We start from the raw sequence: 11,435 nt of genomic DNA, 5'->3' as shown, positions 1-11,435 counted from the left end.
ATCTGTGTGTTCAATTTTAGGTGATTTCAAAATTAGCTCATTTGTGGAAAATATTTTGGAATGTGTGTCTAAAGCAACTCTAACCCTATTCCTTCTCATACACAAGAGAAGCAAACCCACATTTTTTCTGTCTTCCTCTCCTTGCTGCCTCACAAGAAAAGCAGATTTTTTTTTCTATGTTTATTCCCTGTTTTGCTGGGTTTTGGGACAACTTTGAAGAAGATACTCTTAGGCAGATAACACAGAAAGAACTGAAACTCATAAATTAATTAGATAATCTCCTTCCAGCCTCAGCTGGCTCCAATGAGGGCTCTTTAAAGCCTCATCAGATTGTTTGGACCTGTAGTGGCTGCTCAGGAGGATCTGGGGCTCCTCCTGCTCATGGCCAAGTGTCACTCCACACTTGCAATGATTTCCTCTTGTTAAGTCTGGGATAAAGGTGTCTTAGCTCAGCTCGATGACATGTATTTTAAATATTGAGTGGCAAGGTGGTTTAGAAGGGCAAAAATGTGATTTCAATGTGTTTAATTCTGGTTTAGCACCACTCATTGCCCCTGGTGGTTTTCCTGCTCTGTAAACAGCAAATGTATCAGGGACTGAATCAAACCCAAACCCTGCACCTCTATAAGGAGTACATTAACTTGTCAAAAACTCATCAAAATGATAATTTGTGAGTGTTTTAATGAAACTATTTTGACAGAGAGACAGGAGAAGCAGCAGAAGGATACAAGGAAACCGTGAGTTAATTACCTGACCTTAAAAGCCTCACCTAAAATATCAAAAGAAAAAAACAGTGTTTATTTTTGCTTCAATACTTGTGACACTCCTCACAGATACATCTTCTTTACCTGTGGTGCTATAAAGGACCTTTTTGAGACATGAATGATTGGGAGAAAAACAATGCTCTTACATTAAACATCTTTATTAATATGGATACTCTGTGATTTAGCTGTGCCTAGCTTCAAACCGTGATGTTTTGGAAGAAAAAGTACAACCAGAATTTAGAATGAATGTGAGAAATAAGTATTTGTGGATGGATACTTCGCTGAAAAGTCAAGTTTAATCCTTATTCAAATTGAATTTCCTTTGAGAAAGCTTAAGGCTATCAATCTATTATCAGACAACAAAACTGACTATTACTCATTCCAGTTGGATTTGGTTTTTTTTTTTATTAAATCTGAAAGAAGTGTGGTGAACTGATGTGTTTGTAAACCACAGCAGATTGACAGCCATGTTTAATTTGGGAACAAAAGAGCTTTGGTGCAGTTTGCGTTTCCTGATCCTTTTTCCTTTCCTTTTGTCCCTTGCTGGTTTCTCCTGCTCTGTTTTTGTTGTGGTTTGTTCTTTACTCGTCCTGGGCTGAGTTAGGGCAGGGTGAGGGATGTGAGGGGTGGGATTCTCACCTGGCTGAGGTCTCTGTGCTCACAGCTGCTCCACAGACACCCCCAAGGTGACACAGAGCTGTTCCCATGGCAGAACCTCTGAAACCTGGAGGGAAATCCTGGCGGCCATGGATGCCTGTGGTGGTGCTCACAGGGGTCTGAGGATGAGGGAAGAGATGAGGAGCTGACTCCATGGTTCACAAGGCTGATTTATTATTTTATGTGATATATTACATTAAAACTATACTGAAAGAATAGAAGAAAAGGTTCTCCTCAGAAGGCTGGCTAAGAATAGAAAGGAATGATAACAAAGGTTTGTGGCTCAGCTCTCTGTCCGAGCCAGCTGGCTGTGATTGGCCATTAGTTAGAAACAACCACATGAGACCAATCCCAGCTGCACCTGTTGCATCCCACAGCAGCAGATAACCATTGTTTGCATTTTGTTCCTGAGGCCTCCCAGCTTCTCAGGAGGAAAAATCCCAAGAAAAGGATGTTTCATAGAAGATGTCTGTGACAGATGCCAAGTGTGCCTTGCCTTCAGCAGGACAGAGCAGGGATGGGACTGACCCTGAGCCCAGGGCCATGGGGAGCAGAGCTCTGCAGGGCTGCTCCAAAGGCAGGGAGCCTTTGAGAATCCCTGGGTGGTTTGGGCTGGAAGGGACCTTAAAGCTCCTCTGGTTCCTCCCCTGCCGTGGCAGGGACACCTCCCGCTGCCCCAGGCGCTCCAGCCCCAGTGTCCAGCCTGGCCCTGGGCACTGCCAGGGATCCAGGGGCTGCTCTGGGCACCTGTGCCAGGGCCTGCCCACCCTGCCAGGGAACAATTCCTGCCCAATATCAAACCTCAACCCACCTTCCTTTACCTCAAGGCCATTAATGCTCATCAGTCATTTCCTCGTTGTCACTCTGCTGCTTTTGCTCTGCAGCTGTGCTCATCCCTGCCCTGGACCAGGGATCTCCTCATCTCTGAGCCTTTTATATCAACTCTATTGCTTTCCTCCCCTCCTGCTCTTTAAAATAATATTGATTTGTTTGTTTTGCCAAAAGAATGCTTTTAGGGGACCAGCCATGAGCAATGAAAGTCACAGATACTAATTAAGGCAGTCACACATTAATAGATTGCTTTTTTAGAGGTTTGAAATCACCATACGCTGTAAAGTCAAAATTAATCCTCTTTAAGTGACATGTAAGCGAGGACAGGTTATTATTTGGAAAACAGGAGCAAAACCTGCAGCCTCTACCTCATTAAGTTATTTTGGTGCAGAACCACAATAATCAGTGTTGCTTGGGGCTGAAACAGATGCCCAGGGTTGCGATTAAAGGCGTGTTTATGCATATGTTTGAGATAAAGCCCCAGAGACGAGGGCGCAGCAGGATTCTGTATCCAGGCAGTTCTCCTGAGCAGGGAGGGGACAGCAGTGACATCGCTCACCTCCTTCCCTTCCCGGGAGCAATACTTTAAGGAATATAACTCGCACTAACAGCGGGAGTCCAGCTGAGAGGTTTTGCTCTGAATGTGCTGCTCAGTCACAGCACAAGCAGCACTTTAGGTGGATTCAGTTCCATTTTCCCCCCCCGATAGTTGTATCATTAGGATTTTGCTTGAATTTCAGATGTTAAGTATACAATAACACAAAATGATTAATGGCCCATCCTCGGGAATGTGTCACGTCAATAAAACTGGTCTTTAATAGCTCTGCTACAATTCCCAAGCTGAAAGAATTTCAAGAGTCACTTAAGACAAAACCTATTTTTCTTTATCAGAATTCCTTAGCAGTTCTGTGCCTGAGCACAGAGGACAGGAAGGGCTCAGGAACCACACAGAGGATTATTGCCCCATTCTCTCGCTCCTGTTCAGGCAGGAGAACAACAGAAATACTGCTTGCAGTTCCTTTCCTGTATCTCCCACCATCCCAGTGACCAAATTAACCTGTGCTGCAGGAAAGGGCTGGAAATATCACTGACTCCAATAGAATACAGGAGCTGCAAAAATTCCAAAAACATTAATTGGAATGTTCAAAAAACCCCTATTTGTTTCCTTTGTGACTTTTTGTGGGACCAAAAAATCCTTTATGAGACCTCATCCACTTCTCTTGGGGGAGTGTCTGGAAATCAGTCGTGGATTGGATGGAAGGTGAGGACAACTTCCAGTTTTTGCATTGTCCATTTCTTTAGCCCCAGTTTGTGCCCCCAGGAAGGCAGATGCAGCTCCTGGGGTCAGGTAGGCCTGCTGAAAACTGAATGGTTCATAAAAGGGAAAAACAAACCAAAAAGCTCTAGATGTCTGGAGATGCTGCTGCTGAAAAGCTCCAAAATTACAATACTCAAACTGATTGCATGAAATTTCCAGCTGTTAAAAGCTGAACTTGATTCCTCCTTTAATCACTCTGAACACATAATACATGTCTAAAATTAAAGGTCATCCACTCACCCAGGGCCCTACAAACGTGCTTTGACATTAAAAGGTTTACAATTAAAATGCACCAGGAGGGATGGGGCAGGGCTGCTCCTGGGGCCAGGGACCGTTTCCATTTGGTGCTGGGGCTGAGAGAGAGGGGCTGGGTGGGCTCGGGCAGGGGGACCCTCCTTGTGATGGATTCACAGGGCTCTGAGGGTGAGGGGAGACATGAGGAGCTGACTCCGTGTTACAGAAGGCTGGTTTATTATTTTATGATATATAATACATTGAAAATATACTAAAAGAATAGAAGAAAGGATTTCATCAGAAGGCTGGCTAAGAATAGAATAGAAAGGAATGATAACAAAGGTTTGTGGCTCAGCTCTCTGTCCGAGCCAGCTGACTGTGATTGGCCATTAATTAGAAACAAGCACATGAGACCAATCCCAGATGCACCTGTTGCATCCCACAGCAGCAGATAACCATTGTTTGCATTTTGTTCCTGAGGCCTCCCAGCTTCTCAGGAGGAAAAATCCTAAGGAAAGGATTTTCCATAAAACGTGTCTGTGACAATGGGGATCAGCAGGACCAGGCACAGCCCCAGATGTGGCACAGCTGGGCTGCAATCAGGCTGCAGCCAAACGTGCCAAGTTCAGAGCAGCAAGGGGGGCTCAGCCTGGCCCAGGGCACCCCCTGAGCTGCCCCTGAGCCCTGGCAGTGAGAGCTGCAGGGCTCTCAAGGCCACCCCACTCTGATGCATCAATGTTTAGGAGAAATCTGGCTGTTCCTCTGCTTTTAAAGAAAATTATTTCTTTACCAGCAGAGCAGAGAGTCTCTTTTCCTTTACATTTCTGTCAAAAAACAATTGGTGTGTCAGGCTGCATTATGTCTCATGGTTTGGTGAAACACGAGCTGACGTACTGTAACCAAAAGGGATTTGAACATATCATGTCAGAAACTGGGAGCAGGAATGCAGCCTCTTGCTCTCTCTGTCTTGGCAGGAGTTCTTGTTTTCAACTCTTGTTTTAATTCCTCTTGATTGCCAATTAAAAAAAAAAAATCACTGCAAAGACAAGTGTCCAGTTCTGCTGCCTGTGCTCAATGCCCCTTTAATCTTTCCTTCTGTTCCTTGAGAAAATGCAAAAAAATCATGAAAGCAGAAGAAAGTCTACCCAGGTCAGAGAATTTGCTTACAAAAATCACCTGTGAGACTTGACAATCTGAAGAAAGATTAATGAAAACAAAAAGAAATTTGGAAATTAAAGAAACAAGAAAAAAAACCCCAAGGAATCAATAGAAATCAGTGCATAAGAAAGCAGAGAAACCTGATGCCAGTCATCATCATTTTGGGGGATGATACACGTCAAAGAGTGACACTGAGAGATTGGCAGGAATATTTTTAAAGGAGAAATCAGGGCAATTTCTGCTGCTGTCTCAGCGTGATGGGATTAGGAGGCAGCCCCAGGCATCCCCTTGCTCTTGGGCAGTCTGGGTTTGTGTGCCCCTGACCTCTCCTGAGATCCTCCCAATTTATAAACTCATTCATTCACTGGACTGGCTGCTTTGCCCTGGTGCTTTTCCAGACACTGAAGAGAAGGAAATATAATCCCATTAGTGTTTGTTCTCCTTCCCACCGCTTTGTTACTCACTCTCTTTTCTGTCACTGCTCTGTGCCTTCTTCTCTTTTCCTTGGCTCTGTTCTTCCCTTTCACATCCCCTCAGCTCATTGTCCTTTTCCTTCCAACCTTCCCCTTTCTTGTTCTCCAATTGCCTTATGAACTCCATTCTTTTCCTCTAATATTTTACATTTTTGCTCACTAGAATATTCTTCTCTTGTCTTGCCCGGGAGTTGAATTCTGCTGGGAAGGGCTCAGAAGGAGCTGCTGCCTCCCCAGTTTCCTTCTGCAGTGAGAGTTGTCTGAGCTGAGGCTGCTTTGGCCTGCATTAATATTTACAGACCTGGTTTATGGATCTGAGGATTGATTTAGCAGGAGAGTAATGCAGGGGAGCAGATGAGCCATGGGAATGGTGAGCTCTGCTTTGCTGAGATTCATAAATCCACAAGCCATGCTGAGGTGAAGAGCTTTCAGAGGAGCAGCACCTAATGCCTGAGAATCATTGGATGTCTGAAGTCTTAAACAAGTTGGAAACTCATCTTTCACAGGTACCAAAAAATGATCTTTAATGGTTAAACACATTCTCCAAACTCTTACAGAATTACAGCCTTTCTCTTTAAAATGTATAAAGTCTAAGGAGTTCAAGGAACAGCAGTTTTCCCAGGCAGTCAGGTGATAAATGTGCTATTTGCTAACATCAGGTATGCATTTTCTTACAAAAGCACTGCATATTTAAGATACTCTTGGCACTCTCATCCTTTTCTTTTTCAAAAATTATGGGAGTTTTTTTGCCACGGAGTTTTTTGTCTTCTAGACACTAAACCCAATTATTTTTCAAGGTGAAACCATGCAGTACAGATTTAATTTCAGCATGGACACGTGAAATTGTAATCAACTCATAGTCATTATTAACTCCAACAGAATATTCCTGCTACAAGTGGAACACAGAATGACTTTTGCCACCCCTTGCTGCAGAGCTGCTGTGCCTTCAGTCCAGCTAGAAAGGAACATTGTGGAGTAAAATGTGACATTCGGGGGTTGGTTATGCCTCTTATGCACAATAAGTTCAGTAATGGAAGCATCAGGGCTCTGAAGCAGAGGATTTAACCCATTTACCCTCATTTAACCCGGGATTTAACCCCTGCTGGCAGGGACAGGCTCAGTGTCTGCCACACAAACCTGGGGTTTGAGGGGACACATTCCCCTCCTGGCAATGGGAGGGAAGGCACCTGAGAAATGCACCTTGCAGCAGTCAAGGACTCTGCTTTCTCTTTGTGCTCTGTGTTATTTCGTGCTAGAGAAAGCGAGCTGAACTCCAGGGTGAGCCTGGATGTGTGTTTGCGTAGTCCGTGCACAGATGCTGCCTTTTACCTGTAGATCCATTTTGCTTTCAGACAAGCAGAAGAAACCATTTTCCTTGAACCACTGAGCTCTTCAAACTCTACCAGTGAGACGTGCCTAAACCAGTCAGATTATTTTGCTATTTCCTGCACACTGTTTGATGTATTGTGAGCACTTCCCCTCAGTTTAGGGCTAAAAGCTTGACTTGTATAACCAAGGCCCATTATAAAAAAAAAAGAAAAAAGTCAAAGGCAGCACACTGTGCAATTAAAGAGTAAAACTGCAAGAGAGCTCTGTTTTCAAGAGGGTTTTTCCCTATCAGCCCATCATGCAAAGGGATGTTTATACAGCTGCTGCGAGTGTCTCGTGTGTGCTATACCCACACCACAAAAATGCACATTTGGGAAAACAGAGCTGGAAATGCACAGGAGAAGTCGCTGCAGAGGAAAACCAAAATAGACCTGTGGGGACCTTCCCTGGATTGCGAATAAGGCATGGAGCTGGGCACAGGGTGTGAGGAGAGTGTGGTTACACGTGCCTTGGCTCTGCTCAAGCACCGAAGGGATCCGCTGTTAATGGAGCCTTTTCCAGCACCATCCCTTGTTCTCCTGGAGGAGTGTGGTGCCTGCTGGTACTTGTTCCTTGGCAGAAATGATGTATTTGGTGTTTCCATTTTGGCAAATCAGCCCAGCTGCATCCCACAGCCCTGGTCTTTGCTGAGCCCCACTGCAGCCCCTGGGACTTCTCTGGGTATTGAGAGCCAGCTAAGGAAATGAGCAAAACTTGGCAAAAGTTTGGGGAAAAACTCACCCAAACCCCCTGTGACTGCTGTTTGACTCTGTGTCTGGTCTGCATTCATTACTCTGATGGGAAAGTTTGAAAATACAGCAGGAGGTGTAAATGTTGCATTGAACAGAGTGGCTTTCAAAAACGTCCTGAACATCACTAAAGGATCAGTGCTACCAGGAGGATCTGATCATTCCATGTCTGGCTGTTTTTACTGCTGAAAAATCTCTGGTCTTTATCAATTTGATATTTGAAGAGTCAAACCATTCCCCCCAAATGATTAATAGAATCTCCTAACATATAGGGGAAAAGGTTTAATTTTTTTTTTTTTAAGTAATCTAAGAATAAATTGTTTTCATATAGATTTTTTGTTTCTGAACCTATATTGAAGCATTTGAATTGTGCTCATGGAGCTACATTTATAAGAAAAAGTATTATCTTTTATTAGATCACATAGTATATCTTGAAAAAGAAGCATCTCAGGCTCACAAATGCTTTCTTGGCCCCTCTGCAAGGATATGGAAAATAATCTTGCTGGGAGGAAGAGAGCTCAAGGGAGAATATAGATGTCCTGTTAATCAGGACATAAAAAAGAAAGGAGAAGCTGTGATGTGACAGTGACTGGTGGGAGAAAATCTGGCAAACAGCAGAGAGAAGATCGGGAGATATGACAATTTGGGAAATGTATGTATAATTTATAAATGCAGACTTATTTTATCAATTTCGTGTAGCGCTCCTGCTCAGTCTGAATTTACCGTGCCGCTGGCTGGCGGGGGCTGCGCCTCAGATCGCACAGGGAGCAGGCACAGCAGAGACCCGGGACAGATCACAGCATGGGGGTTGCTCAGAGCAGCACCAGCGCTAACCAGGCTGGTTAAACCAAAGGGAACTGGTGGGATCAGGCTTTCTTTAAATGGGAGCAGTGGGAGCTGCCCGGGGAGGGCAGAGGGGAGAGCAGCCCTGAGAGCTGGGGCTGCAGGCCTGGGGCAACGCTCCTCACTGGGGTTAACCCAGTGTGGAATTCTTCTGCACCAAATGTGGTGCTGGTGCTCACAGGGGCCCCAGGATATGAGGGGAGAGATGGGAGTCTTGGCTCCATGTTTCAGAAGGCTGATTGATTATTTTGTGGTATGTAGTATACCAAAAGAAAATTATACGCTAAAACTATACTAAAAGAATAGAGGAAAGGATTTCATCAGAAGGCTTGAAAAGAATGGAATGGAATGGAATGGAATGGAATGGAATGATAATAGAATGATAATAAAATCTTGTGACTGACCAGAGAGTCTGAGCCAGCTGGCTGTGATTGGCCATTAATTAGGAACAAGCACATGAGACCAATCCCAGATGCACCTGTTGCATCCCACAGCAGCAGATAACCATTGTTTGCATTTTGCTCCTGAGGCCTCTCAGCTTCTCAGGAGGAAAAATCCTAACAAAAAGATTTTCCATAAAATGTGTCTGTGACACAGGCTGACCAGCAGGGCACAGGGCATTAACACCACAGAGGAATTGTCCAAATCTCCAGGGTCTCACAGGGTCACAATGTCCCAAGAGAAGCTTTGGATTGCCTGGATTTTCATTTGCCTTTTTGCCTTTTATTCTGAGAGAAGTCTGGGTGCTTTCTCCATTAACACGGCCTCGGCAATAATATAAATTTACAGTCTGCACTCACTTTGTAAGTGCTGTAGGGTCTCACAAGATGAAACTGCAGTCTGCAGTGCTTTGTGTCTGGAGCGGGAGCTTATCTCATTCTCCTGGCTCCTGCTGTTCAGACTTTGGTTCTTCCTGCTCGTTTTAGTGATACAAAACGTTCAGGTTTGGCTTCCCATCAGTGAGTGTTTACCACAATCACCTTCCCTTCCTCCTCCCTGGCTATTACGGCTTTGAAGGACTCTAGATGAGGGCTGAGCACAAGTCTGTGTGCGTGTTCTCCTGCCCCGGACAGGGAGGATGCTGGAGAGCAGCTGCAGAGGAGGCAGGGGGTCCTCTCCACACCAGCACAGGTCAGCACACGGATGTTTGTTCTTCCTGCCTCCTTTAAAAGGTAAATACTGCCGCAAGTTCAAATTGTGGGGAATTTATTTTCTTTCACAAGTCTTTAAGCGTTTAGGATCACCAAGGTCCTGCTCCTGGGCAAACCACAGAAGGTCTGACAGAGGAACAGTGTGTTCGTTGTGACAGAAGTGTCAAATTTGTCTGGAGTTTTTTTTCATTTGCCATATAACGCCACTGAAGGAAGCACAGAGGAAGCACTTGAGAATTGCTTTTCCAAACCAAGTTCTTCTGGCAAATCAAGAGACTTTTTTCAAACAGTTATTTGCTATTTTTAGTTCCTGTTGTAATATCCACTTTTCTAGTTGCCTTTTTTTTTTTTTTTTTTTTGTACCAGAAGGAATAACAGTATCTTTAAGGAGAAAACTCAATTTCTGAGGCTAGTCTTGGTTCTTAGAGCTAATCTTACTCAGTTTCTGCTACTTTTTGTTTGTTGTTTATAACAAGAAGTCTTCTCATGCAAAGCAAACAGTTATGAAAATGTGTAAATATTTCCTTTGGAAATGGAGGCTTTTAAGCCAATTTCAGTGAAATTATGCTCACACTGATGTATCAGAGCAGAAGCAGCACACTGCATGTCTTGCTTAGACTGGGATGTAAAACTGCACTTTGGGGCAGCCTTGCTAATTTAATTGTTTCACTTCTGTGCAGCCTCTCTTTAATGTTTTTCTTGATTTTTTCAAATTATTCTGGAAGGCATCTTATCCCATTCTAGTGAATGTTCAATTTGCATGTTTTGAAATATATCTTTTTTTAAAAAAATTTGGAATCTGAAAGCTAAACAAGAGAAGTATCAGGCAAAATGCAGAAAGGATCCCTTTAGCTGCAAATCCAGAACAGGAAAGAAGTTTTGGGATGTTCTTTACAGGAGCACAAGAACAAGGTAGGAGTGCAGTCCAAGGTCTCCTTACTCACATCCCATTTAGTTCTTATCAGTGTGATAATGAAGCACAGCTGCATTCTTTTAGCTGGTTTTAACATAGAACACTATAAACTAATATATATTCATGATTTACCTCTTTTCTGACAATATAAATTTCTTTATTTTCTATATCTAGCTATAATAAAAATACATAGATTATAAATTATAAATTTCTGTGTTTTCTGAACCTATATATAGTAAAAATAGATTAAAAATTATAATTTTTTGTATTTTCTATATCTGGCTATAATAGAAAGAGGTAGATTATAAATTATAAATTTCTGTATTTTCTATATCTATATATAATAATAATAGGTAGATTATAAATTTCTGTATTTTCCATATTTCTATATAATAAAACCAGGTAGATGATTATTATTGTGTCTTACCACTAGATGTGTAAGTTTAAGAGAGAATTTAAGACAGACATCCAAATTAAAAGCAGTTTCATGCTCTTGACTTAGAAATCGTGGTGGTGCCATGAAGAGCTGGAATTCCTGAGCCTGTGTGGAAGGGCTGTCTCCTTCCTCCTCCTCCTCCTCCTCCTCCTCCTCCTCCTCCTCTGCTAGGAGTTGGCTTTGCCTTTCCATTCATCATGGCCAAGATTTTCTGTCCAAACTATCTTTTTCCTGACCAAAGTTTCTTTTTCCTGAGCTAAGTTTCTTTTCCCTGAGCAAACTGGAGCCCAGTTCTGCTGCAGCACTCAGCACCAGGTCAGCCCCAGCCCACGATGAGTGCTCACAAACCACAAGACTCAGTCCTCAATGGATGCTTGACAGGTGCTGTAGGCAAATGTTGCTTTAGCTCCCAAAAATTGCATTTGAAGGAGTCTCTGGCCTCAGGGATGCTAAGCCTGTGCTTCTGCATATTTCAGTTCAGCGTGGAGCTGAGGCATTGCTCAGGACATTTTATGTCCTGTTCCATTAGAGATTTGTCCA

This window comes from Ammospiza nelsoni, chromosome 15 (genome assembly GCF_027579445.1).
Source record: "Ammospiza nelsoni isolate bAmmNel1 chromosome 15, bAmmNel1.pri, whole genome shotgun sequence".
Classification (NCBI taxonomy): domain Eukaryota; kingdom Metazoa; phylum Chordata; class Aves; order Passeriformes; family Passerellidae; genus Ammospiza; species Ammospiza nelsoni.
The sequence above is the reverse complement of the archived record's forward strand: the minus strand, read 5'-3'. Positions refer to the sequence as shown.